This window comes from Suricata suricatta, chromosome 2 (assembly GCF_006229205.1).
Source record: "Suricata suricatta isolate VVHF042 chromosome 2, meerkat_22Aug2017_6uvM2_HiC, whole genome shotgun sequence".
NCBI lineage: Eukaryota > Metazoa > Chordata > Mammalia > Carnivora > Herpestidae > Suricata > Suricata suricatta.
In genome coordinates, this window is record NC_043701.1 from 133,981,863 (window position 1) to 133,997,823 (window position 15,961).

At 50.5% G+C, this 15,961-nt stretch overlaps 2 long non-coding RNA genes across 2 annotated transcripts in view; both read left to right on the forward strand.

The window, feature by feature from the left end:
- Nucleotides 1-8,134: 8,134 nt before the first annotated feature.
- On the forward strand, nucleotides 8,135-10,479 carry LOC115285523. The gene is made up of 2 exons (XR_003905562.1): nucleotides 8,135-8,167; nucleotides 9,426-10,479. It is a non-coding gene; the product is annotated as an uncharacterized LOC115285523 (long non-coding RNA).
- Nucleotides 10,480-14,767: 4,288 nt separating this feature from the next.
- LOC115285525 overlaps nucleotides 14,768-15,961 on the forward strand; it is a 10,723-nt gene continuing 9,529 nt past the window's right edge. Inside the window, exon 1 of the long non-coding RNA XR_003905565.1 lies at nucleotides 14,768-15,587. This is a non-coding gene — a long non-coding RNA (uncharacterized LOC115285525). The remainder of the gene's footprint in view (nucleotides 15,588-15,961) is intronic.

A 15,961-nucleotide genomic window follows, 5' to 3' on the forward strand; every position in this document is an offset into this window, starting at 1 on the left:
TCTGTTGTCTCCTGGAAAGGGAACTTTCCGGAGAAGACTGATTTCCCCTTCTGATCTGTTGTAATCAAAGCGCTGTCACCAGTTAGTGGTGGTTTACCACTGCGTGTCTGACGCAGTTTTGCTAAAGGAAACCACGCAAGTGTCACGGCCTGGGGGTTGGGGTGGGAACGCACGGCCTGTTTGCCCCCTGACACCGGCAGCCTGGCCAGGGCCTTCTCTCGCTTGGGAATTGAGCTCACCTGAGGCTTTTCTCAGGTAGCCTGCTTGAGCCTCAGTATCCTCCTCTGTAAGATGCGTCGTGTTGGAGGCATTTGGGAGTGAAACCTCCTAAGGTGTTCAATACAGGGATCAGCACAAAGTAAAGTGTGATCTGACCTCTCCTCCGAAAGAGAGAGGAAGGCACGTGTGTGCAAGGTCACACTGCTGATGAGAGCAGAGTGGGGGTTCGAACCAGGATCCTATCTGACTGCAAGCCCAGATGCCAGCCACTGCCAGGAGCCCCAGGCGACTTTTGAGAGCGGGACCCTTCCCACCCCCTTCCCTAATCCTTCTCTGCCGCAGCCTCCTCCCCCAACCTCCGCAGCGCCTTTGCCTCTGCCTCCGCCTGGAGGCCCTTGGAGACCTCTCTGCTGAGGCCCCCCAAAAGTCGCGCCCCCTCTCCCTCCCCGCCCTAGCCGGCGGCCTGAAATGCTGGGAAGAAAACCTGCTCCTTCCGCCCACAATCCAACAACTCAGGTCTGCGTCTACGAACCCGCACCCGCACCCGAGGAAACATCCTGCTACAGGCTCACACCCCACCCCCATCTCGGACACGGCTCCAACGAAGCCAGGATGGCCCTGAAAAGTGGGATCCTGTGCGGGTGGGTTTCCCTGCGGAAGAATAGGAAGCGAGAGGCCTCACACCCACTAATCCCCCAGCAGGGTCTCCCTCTGTTTGCCTTCAGTTGGTGCCTTCTAGTGTCGGAGGCGGGATCAGGATCTCAGTGGCCAATGAAGAAGCTCCCGGGGGTGGGGAGGGGGTGGAGGTGGGGGTGTGCGCGCTCCGGTTTTTGGTTGCCATGGCAACAGGCAGCTGCGTCTCTCTTCTCCCACTGGGTGGAGCCCGTTTTTCCAAGAACCACATTTTATGATCCCAGTTCTACTTAAGGATGGAGTGGGGTCGGAAGTTGGGGGACAGCTAGGACATGAATTCTTCATAAATACCAACAAACAGTGTAGATGAGCCCATCATGCCCAAGGTTAATAAGAGAAGGCTGCTTAGAGGAGGGGCACTATGAATAGGGTTATGTGAGAAGGGACAAAGAAACCCAATTTGCTGCAATGGACCAGACGTAGCACTGCAGGGGCAAGGCACAGGGCTGGGCGAATTTAGGTTGGAATAAGTGGGGTAGGTGCTTAGCAAGCAGATTAGGGCTTCCAAGCCAAGATCCACCCAGGGAAGGGTGGGGGACCAAGATGATCAGCTACAGCTGAATTGTGGGTCTTATGCTGTCCTTCAGTCCTGGGCAGGAGGAGAGAACCTGGGGTCACCTAAGCCATTCCATTGCCTCCAGGCAGCTTGTACTAGATCTTAGGTATAGTCACATCCGGTGTTGGGTATTCATTAACTTCATACTCTTCCCAGGAAAGAGGAAGGTGACCAGGTTCATTGTTCCCATTTCACAGATGAGGAAACTGATGCCTGTCTGGTAAATTATCTCACCCTTAGGCTGTAAGGCCTGGCATTGGCCCAAGCAGGGCTCTCTAGGCCTTTGATTCCCTAGTGCGGTGGTTTGGCCAAGGACTCATGGTTCTTATGCTGTCCACCTTAGCTGATGATGCAGGGTGTCAGTCAATCGAACCCCATGTTTAATGAGGTAGGTGAGCCAGGACAGAGAACCCTGCTCCTGCCTCCAATGGCCCTGGGTCCCCGCCAGCAACACTCCGTCCTCAGTCACTCTGGGAGTGAGTCCAGAGTTGCCCTAGACTCCCGGTCTCAAAGCCCACGGTCCGGCGGGGAGACAGACCTCCCATGACCACACAGTATGATAAGTGCCGCAGGGGTAACATGGGTAAAGCACATGAAAAAGTGCCTAGGGGAGCCTGAGGAGACCTCCCGGAGGAGGCAGTCTTTCAGGTGACACAAAGCACATAAGCCTTGGGTAGGCACACAAACAAGGGAGAAATTCCCAGGCAAAGGGAACAGCATTTGCAAAGACCCAGAGTCTTGGCTGAGCACAGTCTGGGACACTCCGGTCTGGGGGTCTGGAGTGGGACTGAGGCAAGACCTATGCTATAGAGAGAATGCCCAGGATAGGACTGAGTGTCCTGCAGTGGGATGATTTCAATCCCTTTCTGAACCATCAGGCACCTGCATTTCTGTTCCCCAGCAGGTAGATTAATGGAACCCTAAGAACTACTTCTGAGGATCCTGCTTTGAGAAGCACTGGATTAGAAGCTAACCGTTATCAATTACGGCTATGGGTGAATCTCATGTGCGTTATGTTGAGAGAAAGAAGCAGGGGAGCAAGGAGTCAAGTTCAAAACTGCGAAAAACCGAACTTTGATATTGAGAAGTCAGGATGATGGCTGTTACTGAGGGGTGTGGAAGGCCTCGAGAGGGTCTCTGGGGAGGCAGTAATAATATTCTGCTTCCTGTGTTGGTTTCACAGCTGTGTTCTCTTTGTGAAAATTCATCTAGCCATAGACTCAAGGTTTGTGTATTTTTCCACATGTAGCATCTACTTAAAAATTTTTTAGAAAACCACAAAAGTTGGGGCGCCTGAGTGGCTCAGTCAATTAAGCGGCCAACTTTGGCTCAGGTCATGATCTACAGTTGGTCAGTTCAAGTCCCGCGTCAGGCTCTGTGCTGACGACTTAGAGCCTGGAGCCTGCTTCAGCGTCTGTGTCTCCTTCTCTCTCTGCCCCTCCCCTGCTCGTGCTCTGTCTCTCTCTGTCTCTCTCAAAAATAAAATAAAACATTAAAAAGACCCCACAAAAATCAAGTTAACTGCTTTCCATAATCATCAGTGCAAGTATAGACACTAACGTTCTGTGACTGCATAATCGGCTGTAAGCCAAGCATCCAGATGATGTAGAATATGTTTATATTGATTTTTTAAAGATTATTCCAACACGAAAACATAGGCATCTTAAAGTCTTGCAGAGACGTCTCCGATTCCAGAGAACTTGTGTACAGACACCAGGTTTGAGAAACTCCAGCTCAGGAAGAGGCATTACAATGCTCACTGCTGGGTTTGGGCGTAGAAGGTAAATGAGGGGCCTGGAGCCTCTTCCTGGAGCACAGGGAGGTAATGATAAGATGCTTAGTCCCAGGAGGCCCAGGACCCTCAGGCAGAGGGAACAATGTCCCTCACTGGAGAAGACACTGCTCTATCGTAGCTGGATGGCCACAAGGGGCGGATATCCCTAGCTCGCTGGGAGCGCCTGGAGAGCAGAGAGCCGGATTCCCTCACTCTGTGTCCTGCTGCCCAGCAAGGGACCTGGCATGCAGAGGGTCTCAGATGACCTTTTCTACCAGGTCTCTTTGCCCAGTCCCACATTGCAAGTGCACGATGGGGTCTGTTTGGGAGGCTGTGAGTTCCACAGCACAAGCTAACAAACCACAGCTGGGCGATGTTGCAGGAGGGAGTCAAGAGTAGGGTTGTCCAGGGGCGCCTAGTCGAGCATCTGACTTCAGCTCATGTCGTGATCTCTAGGCTTGTGGGTTCAAGCCCCACCTTGGGCTCTGTGCTGACAGCTCAGAACCTGGAGTCTCCTTCAGATTCTGTCTCCCTCTCTCTCTGTCCCTCCCCAGCTCACACTCTATTCTCTCTCTCAAAAATAAATAAATATTAACAAAAAGAAGAGTAAGGTTGTCTAATTCCCCCTGGCAGGGGAGAGCTGGATGAAAGGGGGCCCTGGCGCTACAAGATGGACATGAAATCCCAGTCCTGCCTGCCCACCAGCCTTGCTGGAGCTGGTAACAGCCTGGTGGCTCTGGGGGACACTATTCCAGAACCCAGAGAGGGCTGCATGTGGGAGCGGTTGTCTCCTCCTGTCTGGGACGGCACTCTGGTGGGACCAGCCCACTTTGTTCCCCGTCGCCGGTGCCTCTTAGCCGCCATTTCTCAGCCACCTTCACAATTTCAGCCTTATGCTACCTGGAGTATCGCTTACTCACTATCTTTTCAGTAAAACAATGGCAAAGTTTTGTTGTTGTCATCTTAGCATGCCTCTTCTCTAAGCAATAATACTTATAAAAAGGGGAGGGAGGGGCTCCTGGGTGGGTCAGTTGGTTAAGCACCTGGCTCTTGGTATCGGCTCAGGTCATAATCTCACGGGTTCATGGGATCAAGCCCCATGTTGGGCTCTGTGCTGATAGTGCGGAGCCTGCTTGGAATTCTCTCTCTCTGTGCTCCTCTCCCCTCTAAAAAATAAATAAAATGGGGAAGGAGGGATAAAAAATACATATAAAATCCTGGACTTGGTGTACTAGTTTTATTTTTTTCTAACACACATTAAATTTTAATTTAAAATACTTGCCCTTATATCACCTAAAATTACCTTGTGTACCATGCTTTTGGAAACCATTTTTTTTTTACATTTATTTATTTTTGAGAGACCGAGTGAGACAGAGCGTGAGCAGGGGAGGGGCAGAGAGAGAAGGAGACATAGAATCCGAAGCAGGCTCCAGGCTCTGAGCAAGAGTTCAGCACAGAGACAGATGTGGGGCTCGAACCCGTGAACTGTGAGATCATGGCCTGAGCCGAAGTCGGACACTTAACAGACTGAACCACCCAGGTGCCCCTGGAAACCATTTTTATACAATGGTTCAGCCAGGATGGGTGGTTATTAATGATAATTACATTACATTTGTTAATGATAATTACAGCCTCACGCTGCTGGTAAGTTTTATGCATCGTCCACACACTTGTATCTCACTTGACCCTCTCAGTTCCTGCACCATGGATGTCATCAGCCTCATTTTACAGCTGAGGAAACTGAAGCTCAACGAGGAGTAGTGACTGCCCGCAGTTCACAGTGACTTAGGACTTTCATCCTGATTTAAGGCCCCAGTGGCTTCTGACCTAGGATGAAGGCAGGGAAGAAAGGGACATTTCCCGGTCTCCACCACAAGAGCCACAGGATGGAAACTCTTAGCATAGAAAGTTTAGATTTGACATGAGGAGGGACTTCCTGGCGAGAAATGTTTAGACATGAGAATGGCTGACCAAGGAAGGGTGTGGAATGCCCAGCTTCCGAAGTCCTCAAAACAAGATAAGGGCTTGCCCAGCTGGGGTAATTCCACTGCTGCCTGGAGACAGGAGAGTGGACTAAATGACCTCTCGAGGCCTCCTCCAGCCTCAAAGATTGGGCGAGCCCTGCCACGAGGGTGCTCTCCTTGCCATTTCCCCAAAGCATCTGTGAAACCAGGAAAGGCACAGGGAAGGCCCCAGTGGAAAGGAACGAGGAAAACCGTTGTCGTGGCCCCACTTCTGAGAGGCAGGGATCGGCAACAGCCTGTTGGGGGGCGGGAGTCCCCATATCCTTCCCGTCTGTGGGGAGCTCCACTCCAGGGTCTCCTAGGCTGGGATTTGAAGACCTGGCTGCCCTTGGAATCACTGGGGCCACTAGGCCACCTGGGCCAGGAAACCTGCCTTTCTTCACTCTTCGCTGGGGATTCTTTTCAAAATTCCCTGAGCTAGGAAGTTAGACACTGACACACACACACACACACACACACACACACACACACACACACATACACACGTTGCTTCTCTAGGAGCCAAAATTTTTTTTTTTTGAAAGTCAAGTTTCTAGGGACCCTTGGGTGGCTCAGTCGGTTAAGCCACTGACTTCGGCCCAGGTCCTGATCTCATAGTTCGTGAGTTTGAGCCCCAAGTTGGGCTCTGTGCTGACAGTTGGAGCCTGGAGACTGCTTCAGATTCTGTGTCTCTCTCTGTCTCCCGGGCCCTCCCCTGATCATGCTCTGTCTCTCCCACAAAAATAAACATTAAAAAAAATTGAAAGTCAAGGTGTTTCTTTCTCAAAGCAGAAAGAATATTATCTTCCTCTCTGATTATACAGATAATATATGCCCAATCACTTGAGAAAAATCAAATAATATAGAAAAGTATAAAAATTAAAGCAAGATTACCCAAGTTTCTATCATCTAGAAATACAATGCTATTGACATTTTGGAGCACGTCCTTCCAAAATTTTTGTTTTCATGGTAAAATACACCTAAAATTTATCATGTTAAGCATTTTTAAGTGCACACAAATCATTTATTTTATTTTATTTTTTAATGTTTGTTTATTTTTGAGAGAGAGACAGGGGAGGGGCAGAGAGAGGGGGAGACACAAGATCTGAAACAGGCTCTGAGCTGTTAGCACAGAGCCTGATGCAGGGCTCGAACTCAAACCGTGAGATTATGACATGAGCTGAAGTCAGACGCTTAGCCAACTGAGCCACCCAGGCACCCCTGTTTTATTTTAACTCCAATATAGTAAACGTACAGCGTTGTATTAGTTGCAGGTCTACCATATAGTGATTCAACCATGAATCATATTTTTATAAGGCCTCCTGAGGATACAGTTAATAGTGCAACTTCAGACACCTTAGCGGGCTGACGGGGGGCTGTTTTGGGATTAGGGATCTTCTGACATTGCTCACATGGAAACACAGAGGCAGCCAACATTCTGTGGGGTGGCAAGGTTGTTCCTGTGAAATATGACCGTCGATGGGTTGTGATCCCAGGGACGCAGGATAGAGCCCCGGAGTCGGGCTCCACATTGAGCATGGAGGCTGCTTGAGATTCTCTCTCTCTCTGCTCCTCCCGCTTGCTTGTGCACGCCCTTGCTCTAAAATAATAATAAAACACAGTGACAGCCAGGAATTCCACTTGACTGTATGAAGGAAGGTGGGTCTGTCTCCTGGCAGGGCCTTGTGAGGAGAAGCAAGGGGGATAGTTTTGCTGAACTTCTGCAAGAGGTCGGTCTGAGCCAAAGAAGGCGAGCGGACTCAGGGGGAATGTGTCTGTGATTATCCCTGCAGGAGTCTCTGTCCAAGGTGTTTCCCCCGGCCCTGACCTTTGGGGTGAGCAAGAGCTGTGAACCCTGGTGGACAAGAAGGGCCAGGACCCAGCAGCAAGTCAGGCACTTGGTGACCAGCCCCGGCCAGTGGCAGGCTTGGCGGACAGAAGAGCAGGCGAGCCTCCAGGTCCCAAACAAGGATTTCAGAGGGTGCTTGGGGGACTTTCAATCAAGAAACCACGGGCATTGATTTATCAGATACTATGTACTGGTTTCAAAAGATCCCTGAACTGGGGGAGCTGAAACCAACTGGGCAGGGCCACCCCCTGCTCCTGTGTGTTTATCGTCCCCTCGTCTCCAAACCAGGGGTGATGGCTCCCCTTGCTGATCTCCAACCACAGTTAGCATGTGCCCTCACTCAGCCTCTAGCACACGCCCATTTGTGTATTTGCCCTCTGTGCAGCCCGGCTGAGCTATAAGATCCTGAGGATAGCTACTGAGCCTTCAGGGGTCTTCATAACCTCCCCCCAACTGTGCAATTCAGTGCCTGGCTCAGCACATATGTTCTGTGCACACAGGGGAGGCCTGTGTGAGGGGCCCTGGCAACAAGAGCAGTTGGAGTTCTGGAGGCAGCAGTTCTAAGCTTGGAACTGGCTTGGAAGGCTTCCAGGAGGAAGTGAGGCACACATAGGGTCTTGGGGGGTAGGGTAGAGCTCAGTTAGTGGAGAGCAAGCAGGTGGAGGGGCGTTCTGAGGGGAGGGCCTGTCGGGGAGAGAGATGGGGTGGGACCCAAGCCCCAGGAAGAGGCTCATGTGGTGACTTTGAGGTTGAGATGCCCTTGCAGGCTTGCACCTGTGCCTGCCAGGAGGCGAGGGTGAGATTCAGGGGCTCCGGTGACAGTCCCATGAGCCGGGATGGTCTCAGGGGTACCGCCTCTTCCAAGAAGCCGACTTTTGAGGAATCTGCCTGGTCACGGGAATCCCGATGTGTTTGTACTGGCCTTGGCTGCTGATTAAACCTCCATCCGCGCAGCCAGCAGCTCAGGAAGAACACTCTTTTCCTCACAGAGTGTCCCTGCTCTTGTTTTGCATGTTTATGGGCATCAGGTGGTTTGCAGAGGGATCCACACCCAGACATGCGCACCCAGTGAGGTCAGCTGGGAAAACAACAGCTGGCACCCTGCTGCCCGTCGTCCTGGGAGGGAGCCGCAGGCTTGGGCCACCATCGACCCTGGGCTCGCCCTTCCCTCCGCCTTCATTCACCTGCCCCTAGTGCTTCTCTCCCGTCCCTGCCTCAGCCTCGCGCCTGCCCAAACTATTGTTTATCAACACAGACCAGAACATTCTGCTGCCAGCAGAAACACACACGGCGATGGCGCTGCCATCCCACACCCTGCTGTCAACACACTCCCACGCGCTGTTTGCCGCTGTCAAAGCTGTGCTCACACGCGCTTCTCGCCCCCTCCTGCCAGCGCAGCTGTTCCCTGCTGCTTGGACTCGGGCCCTCGGTCTCGCGTGCGGTCTCTGGGGGGATTTCTCTTGTGGACTCACGGTGGAGGCTCACACTTGCACGCAGGCCAGCACACACTCTCGCCTGTCAGTGTGTGTGTGACTTTGGGCCGTATATTTAGTCTCTCTGGGCATCAGATGCCTCATCTGCAGGTTGGGGATAATTGCGTTATAAGCTCTTTCGTAGGCTCTGGGGCTCAGGCGTGCAGTTGAGCGCGCCATCGGCAGGAGCTCCAGCGGCGGCTGCGGTGACAAGTGTTGCATCCTCTCTGGAATCTGGCCAGTGGTTTTCCTTTCCCACGCCTGGCTGGCGGCCTCACCTCACATTCACGGCTTCCTGGCTGTGACCCTGAGCCAGGCACGCCACCTGTCCACTTCTCATGCCCTTGCTGGTGAAGAGGGTCTAATGATTGCCTGGCCAAGCCCACAGACCTGCTGTGAGGGGCTCGGGGGACAGGTTCCCATCCATCCCGGCCACGGCTGCAGGGCATGGTGGAAGAAAGGGATCTGGACAGGGCAGCAGCCAAATGGGGACATATTGAGCCACTTTCCACCATCCTGCATCTTCTCTCGGTCCATCCTTCAAGCTAGAGTCTGGGTCCCCAGTTCAGAGGCCACGCTGGCCCCCCTCTGCTTCAGCTAGAGCCGCCCCCCACCCTGGCCCTACCCACCGCGGCCTCCCTAGGGCACCACCACTTCCCAGCACCACCACTCTGCATGCTGACCCCCCACCCCCTCCGCGTACCCGTCTCTGGCTGCTTCTGCCTAGAGTAACCGAGGGACTCCATCTCTTGCCCCATGCTCCTCTCTTCCTCCTCTAGGACCCTTTCTGTCTTGTCCCTTCCATCCTGTCTTTCCTTCTCCTTGGTCAGCACACTCATTCTAGCCTTTTCTATTCCAGGAAACAGAGAGGTGTGTGCAGAAGGGACAAGAAAAGAAATGTGATTTGAGGACTGAGGAAAATCTGGGCTGAGCAGGTGGGAGACTCAGGTTCTGTTGCGGATCGAGCGTCACATCGGACCACGTGGGAGATCTGGGCTTCTCCCCACAGCGTACCAACTCACTGCCTGACCCTGATGAAATTATGTGCCAGAGGGCAGCTTCTGGCCTGGCCGCTGCTCGGAGCTGTGGCTCTCTCGATCACTCCGCGGGACTTGCCAGCTCCGACCACCCCTGGGAGGCCTAGGAGAACCACGGTCAGTGGGCACAGGGCAAGAGCACAGATGGAAACCTATATGCCCCATGGCTAAATATCCAACATTTATAAATCAAGTGAGCAAGCTGTCAAATAGAATGTTGGATTTTCCTGCCTCCATGAGTATGCAGTCAGAATGACCTGGAAAGTCAAGTTTGAATTTAGAATTCTTAGACTTTTCAAAGTCCCTCCATGATTGTGGTGGGGACATATGAGAGAACCGGGCTGGTGATGCGACCACGTGCGTGCTGGGGGCTCCAGGGCAGTTGGCTGACTTGGTACAAACACAAACTGTGTTTTAACCTCATCAATACCTTATGCTTTTTATTTTCTCCTAGGCCAATGTGGCAAAAGATCTAAAGGCAGTATGCACAGTGGTTAAGAGCTGCATTCAAATTCCAGGGCTGCCAAAATTTAGCACTTAATCTCTTTGAGTCTCAACTTCCCCATCTGTAAAATGGGACAAATGGTACTTCCCTGAGAAAGTTATTGTGATTATTAAAAGAGGTAGCCCCTGTAAAGCCCTTAGCTTGGTCCTGCAACATAATAATTGCTCAATAAATGGTGAACTATTTTACTACTATAATTTCTCCATGCATGGGCAATGACAGCATCAGAACATGAAGTTGTCTGCCCGGTCTCTTCATTGCACACACACACTCAAACAAGTCACTCAACTGAGCAGAAGCAGAAGTCTCCAACCTTCCCATAGTCTTGGGATTTGCCCTAGCTAAAAAAAAAAAAAATGGGGCTGCGTCAATGTGAACAACTTAATACCATAGAACTGTACATTTTATTTTAACATTTTAAAATAGTTAAAGTAGGGGCGCCTTGGGGCACCTGGGTGGGTCAGTCAGTTGAGCGTCCGGCTTTGGCTCAGGGCATGATCTCCAAGCTCGTGAGTTTGAGCCCCGCGTCAGGCTCTGTGCTGACAGCTAGCTCGGAGCCTGGAGCCTGGAGCCTGCTTCGGATTCTGTGTCTTCCACTCTCTCTGCTCCCCCACTCACACTCTGTGTGTCTCTCTCAAAAATAAATAGACATTTTAAAAAATGGTTAAAGTCGTACATTGTATGGCACGTGTACTTAGTCTGCTAGGGTTGCCGGAACAGATTCCCACACACTGGGTGGCCTAAACGACTGAAATTTATCATCTCGCAGCTCTGAAGGCAGGAAGTCCAAAGTCAAAGTATCAGTAGGGTCGGTCCCTGCAGAGGGCTGTGAGGGGGAGTCTGTTCCAGGCCTCTCTCCTTGATTCTGGTGGTTTGCTAGTCGTCTCTGGTGTCCCTTGGCTGGTAGAACCATCGCCTCAATCCCCTTTATCTTCACGTGGTGTTCTTCCTGTGTGTCCAAATTTCCCCTTTTTATAAGGTCACCATCAGATTAGATTAGGATCCACTCTATTGACCTCACCTTAACGAATGACATCTACAATGACCCTGTTCCCAAATAAGGTCACAATGAGGATTAAGACATCAACATATGAATTTCAGGTGACACAGTTCAACTTAACAACCACAATTTAAAAAACTAAGGTTAGGGGTATCTGGGTGACTCAGTGGGGTAAGCATCTGGCTTCAACTCAGGTCATGATCTCATTGGGCTCTCTACTGTCAGCATGGGGCCTGCTTCAGATCCTCTGTTCCCCTCTCTCTCTGCCCTTCCTTCACATATGCTCTCTCCTCTCTCTCTCTCCCAAAATAAAATAAAATAAAATAAAATAAATAAACTTAAAAAAATTTTAGGCTACTTTGAACTCAATATCAGATTATAGAAGGGAAAAACACCTTTTGTGAAGTTTCAGGGCTTTGCTCATAGTAGGTCAGGTCTTCAAAATGTGTTTCCCTTTTTTGACTATTTATTTATTTTTATATTTGAGAGAAAGAGAGAGAGAGAGAGCATGCATGAGCACACAAGTGGGAAAAGGGCAGAGGAGAGGGAGAGGGAAGGAGACAATCCTAAGCAGGCTCCATGCTCAGTGTGGAGCCGATCATACAGCTCGATTCCATGACTGTGAGATCACAACCTGAGTCAAAATCAAAAATCGGATGCTCAACTGACTGAGCCACCCAGGCGCACCCAAAATGTACTTCTTGACTAGTGTGAAATCTGACGCGGAGCAGCTAAAAGGGTTGGAATCTCCCAGATTTCAAAATGAGTCCTCTTCTGGCCATGAACTAAAAGGATTTTTAATGATCGGTACTGTTTCCAAACAAGTACTTCTTAAACTCTTTAAAAATTGTTGGTTCTATGGGGTGCTGGGTGGCTCCGTTGGTTGTGTCCGACTTCAGCTCAAGTCATGATCTCACCGTTCATGGGTTCGAACCCTGTGTCTGGCTCTGTGCTGACAGCTCAGAGCCTGGAGTCTGCTTCGGATTCTGTGTCTTCCTCTCTCTCTGCTCCTCTCTTGCCTGCACTCTGTTTCTCTCTCTCAAAAGTAAATAAACGTTTAAAAAAAAAATGGTTGTTTGGTTGGCTCAGCTCCGTAATCCTGGATACCATTTTGTTGCTACTATTTCTCTCCTCAGAGAAGAGGAAAATTCAGCTAGTGCAAGATGAATTCAGAATTGTCTTGTTTTGCATGTGAATAAGCTTATTTTATTTATGTTTCTCTTAATGTGTTACTTAGTTTTTACTGTGTTTAATGTTTTACTGTCAAACATATAGAAAAGTTGCAAGAATGGCACAATAAACACCTATACCCTCTGGCTAGATTCAACTACTGTTAACTTTTTGTTTTGTTTTGTTTTTTTATAGATTTTACTTTTAAGCAATTTCTACACCTAGTGTGGGGCTCAAACTTACATCCCTGAGACCGAGAGTCGTGTGCTCAACTGACTGGACCACCTAAGTGCCTCTAGATTCAACTATTATTAACTTTTTGACATATTTGCTTTATCTATAACAAGATTTTTTGGGTGAACCATTTGAAAAGAAGTTGCTGGCATTATGATGTTTCACCTCCAAATACTTTACTTCAACATGAATTTCTTAGGGATAGCTGTTCTCTTTTTTTTTTAAAGTTTCCATTCTATTTTATCTGTCTATCTATCTACTTATTTATTTTTTTAATGTTTACTTTATTTTTTTTTTTGAGAGACAGCATGAGCAGGGGATGGGTAGGGAGAGAGAGAGAGGGAGACACAGAATCCAAAGCAGGTCCAGGCTCTGAGCTGTCAGCACAGAGCCAGACATGGGGCTCAAACCCATGAGTGGTGAGATCATGACCTGAGCCGAAGTTGGTCGCTTAACCGACTGAGCCACCCAGGTGTCCCTGTTCTCACTTTTTAAAGTAATTTTATTTCATTAAAAAAATTCCGGTATATTAACATATAACATGTTATGTGAATTTCAGGTGTACAATATAGTGATTCAGAAATTCTATACATTACTCAGTGCTCATCATGTCAAGTGGACTCTTAATGCCCTTCACCTATTTCACCCATTACCCCCCCACCCCTAGTTCTCTATATTTAGGGGAGACCTGTCTGGCTGGGACCTCCCTGTGCAGACTTGCCTGGACCTCCCTGTGCAGAGTAGCTTCAGGGAACGGGCCTCTAGGGAGATCCTGGGAATGAGCTCCGCCCCCTCCAAGGCTGGCAGGGTTCCAGTCTGGCGTGGTTGCCACCGCTGCCATTGTCATGGGCCCTTTCTGGGGCGTTCCAGATGGTGGCACAGAGGATTGTCCTGGCCTCCAAAAAAACTGCTGCAAATCAACACTGAGGCAAGAAAAAGAGGAAAGTTCTGCAGTAAACTTCCCTGAGTTTAGGGAAATGGTCCCCTTTCTCTCTCTTCTCAGCAAATCCAGAGCTTAGGTTTAAACCTTAGGTTTTAAAAACGGTTTCATCGTCAGGAACAGCATTAATGAGTAGAAATGTGCAAATGTAGAGGGCCAACAAGGATGGGGGGTGGGGGTTGGAATATCGGGTCTGTGATCCCCGCTGCCTTCCTCCTCCAGCCTCCAAGCTGGAGCAAGTTCCAGCCAATGTATTTCTGGTTGGGACGGGAGCCAGGGGTCAGATAAAGTTCCAGTGTATTTTGCAGCAGGCCTGACACTTTGCCCAGTGCTCTGGGTCTGTGACAGCTGCCAGGATGGCATGTTGGGAAAGCCAGGCCAGATGGAGCTGGTTTAAATGGCTTTGAGGGAGCAGGCAGTTGACTAACCAGCCAGCTCAGTAACACCACCAAACCAGCATGGCTGCCTGGGCCACTGAAAGCCCTACATTCTATTCCCAGGAAACCACCGGCAACTGCCATGCTAATGCCCCGCGTCTCGGGGACCAAGATCTATACCCGCATCTCATTATCTTTAATAAGACAAGTAAATACTTAACACAGCCAAGCACTGACATGCCGTATCTAATTTAATGCTCACAGTTGCTCAGTGAAGTAGGTACAGTTACTCTCCTAGCCACACGGATAGTAGCTCATTCATACAGATCACAGATACACTTACACGTATGGGGGGGGGCCTACTGCCAAACACTTGCCATGCATTAACTAGTCTGCTAGGGAAACTGAGGGACAGAGGGGCAAAGCCAATTGCCCAGGGACAGCCGGCTGGTAGGTGTGGAGCTGAAACTACTGGACACCGAGTGACTCCAGGTGGACGGTATATCCCTGCACTAACCCATGATTTTCCAGTTGGAGAGCCGGGTTTGAGACAGGCAGGGGAAGAGAGACCAGGTGAGATGGGAAACTTAAAATGAAGGCAAAGGGCTGTACTCTTTTCTGTTTCCTGACAAGCATAATGAGATGCCCCCGTGGGAATAGAAGCTCAGACATCTGACCCCGAGCCCTTTGCCGCTCTTCCTTCCTCTCCCCTGGCCTGGCTGGTCCAAATTGTATTGCTCTAGACCTCATGGGAGCCACTGTGCGACAGAAAGCAGAGAACTGGGGAGGTGGACAGGAGGCCTCCGGTTCACGCCAAGTTGTGTCTGACCCTCCTTGACTCTGGGCACCCGGAGGGCAGTGAGAAGCTGCCCTGGGTGCCTCCCACACAGGGACTGAGGGTCCCGGATGTGGAAGTGAGCCAGCGGAAGTGCGCCAGCTGAGCCCTGCTTGCACCGAGGCCAGGCTTCCTGTCACAATTCAGCTCTGCTGACGGCCCAAGGCCACCTGCAGTGATTTTCACCTGGCAGGTGGAGGTAGGCTACCCTTCAGCCCAGTGGAGAGATCAACTTCTCATCCCAAGGGACAGTAAGAGCTGAGGAGGGATGGGACAGAAAACTCAGGGAATAACAAGGCCCCTGCTCTAGATTGCGTACTAGGGAAAGAACTCTCTAGGGTGGGAACATTTAACTGGAGATTGCTTGAGAAGGAGCCAATCATTGAGAAGTGTAGGAAAGAACCACCTTGGGGGGCAGGGAGGGTGGACGACAGCAGGAGCAAGGGCATAGAAGTATGAACTTTAATGTGTCTGCTTTGGGGCTGGGGAGTTTGAGATTCCTCCTAAAGATACAGTGCTGGGGTGTAGTTGGTACCATAGGCTCAACGTGAGAGAGCATGAAGTGCGAGCCAAGAAATTTGGACTTGATTGAATAGGCAACAGAGCCACTCACTCCTGCCACTCAGTGTAGATACAGAATCCTGTGCCTCCAGCAGGAAAAGTGCTCAAGACGAAATCTCGGCTTTAAATGGAAGGATCTTTCTCCTGCTTGCTAGGGGTTCAAAGCTTGTCCTGAGCCCTAGGGCCAGGCAAGTTACCTTATTACTGATTCCCCTCAACCGTGCCCAGAGAGGTCAAGGGATTTACCCAAGTGAAACTACAAACCTATGCTAAAGGCAAAACCTACGGCCCCAACTGTCAGCTCGAGCCCTAAACCCATCTCCTTTCACCTGCCGGCCCCGTTGACTCAAAGCAGGAGGAGGGTAAGTTAATGCATTTTAACAAGATTCTGCGGAGAGGTGTCAGGCACTGCGCCCGCCCTGGGAGGTAGAGACCAGTAAGAGCAGCCTGGAACGTGCTCACAGGCTCACTCACACTGCCTGAGTTCCCAATCTCCTTAACGCCAGAAATTCTCCCAGAAGTCCCCTCCCCGGGCGCCCCTCCCCCACCCCCCAAACGTTGCTGTAAAATCGTGAGTAACAAAGCGGCCAGGAGTTTCCTGCCTCGCCAAGCTGGGTTACTCAATTTCCCTCATTTGTCCGCTCAAAGCAGACAGAGCAAAGGGCAGCCATCAAAGGTGTCTGGGACGAGGCTGCCACCACCACTGGGTTAATGGGCCGCTGGGGACTCAGTCCGG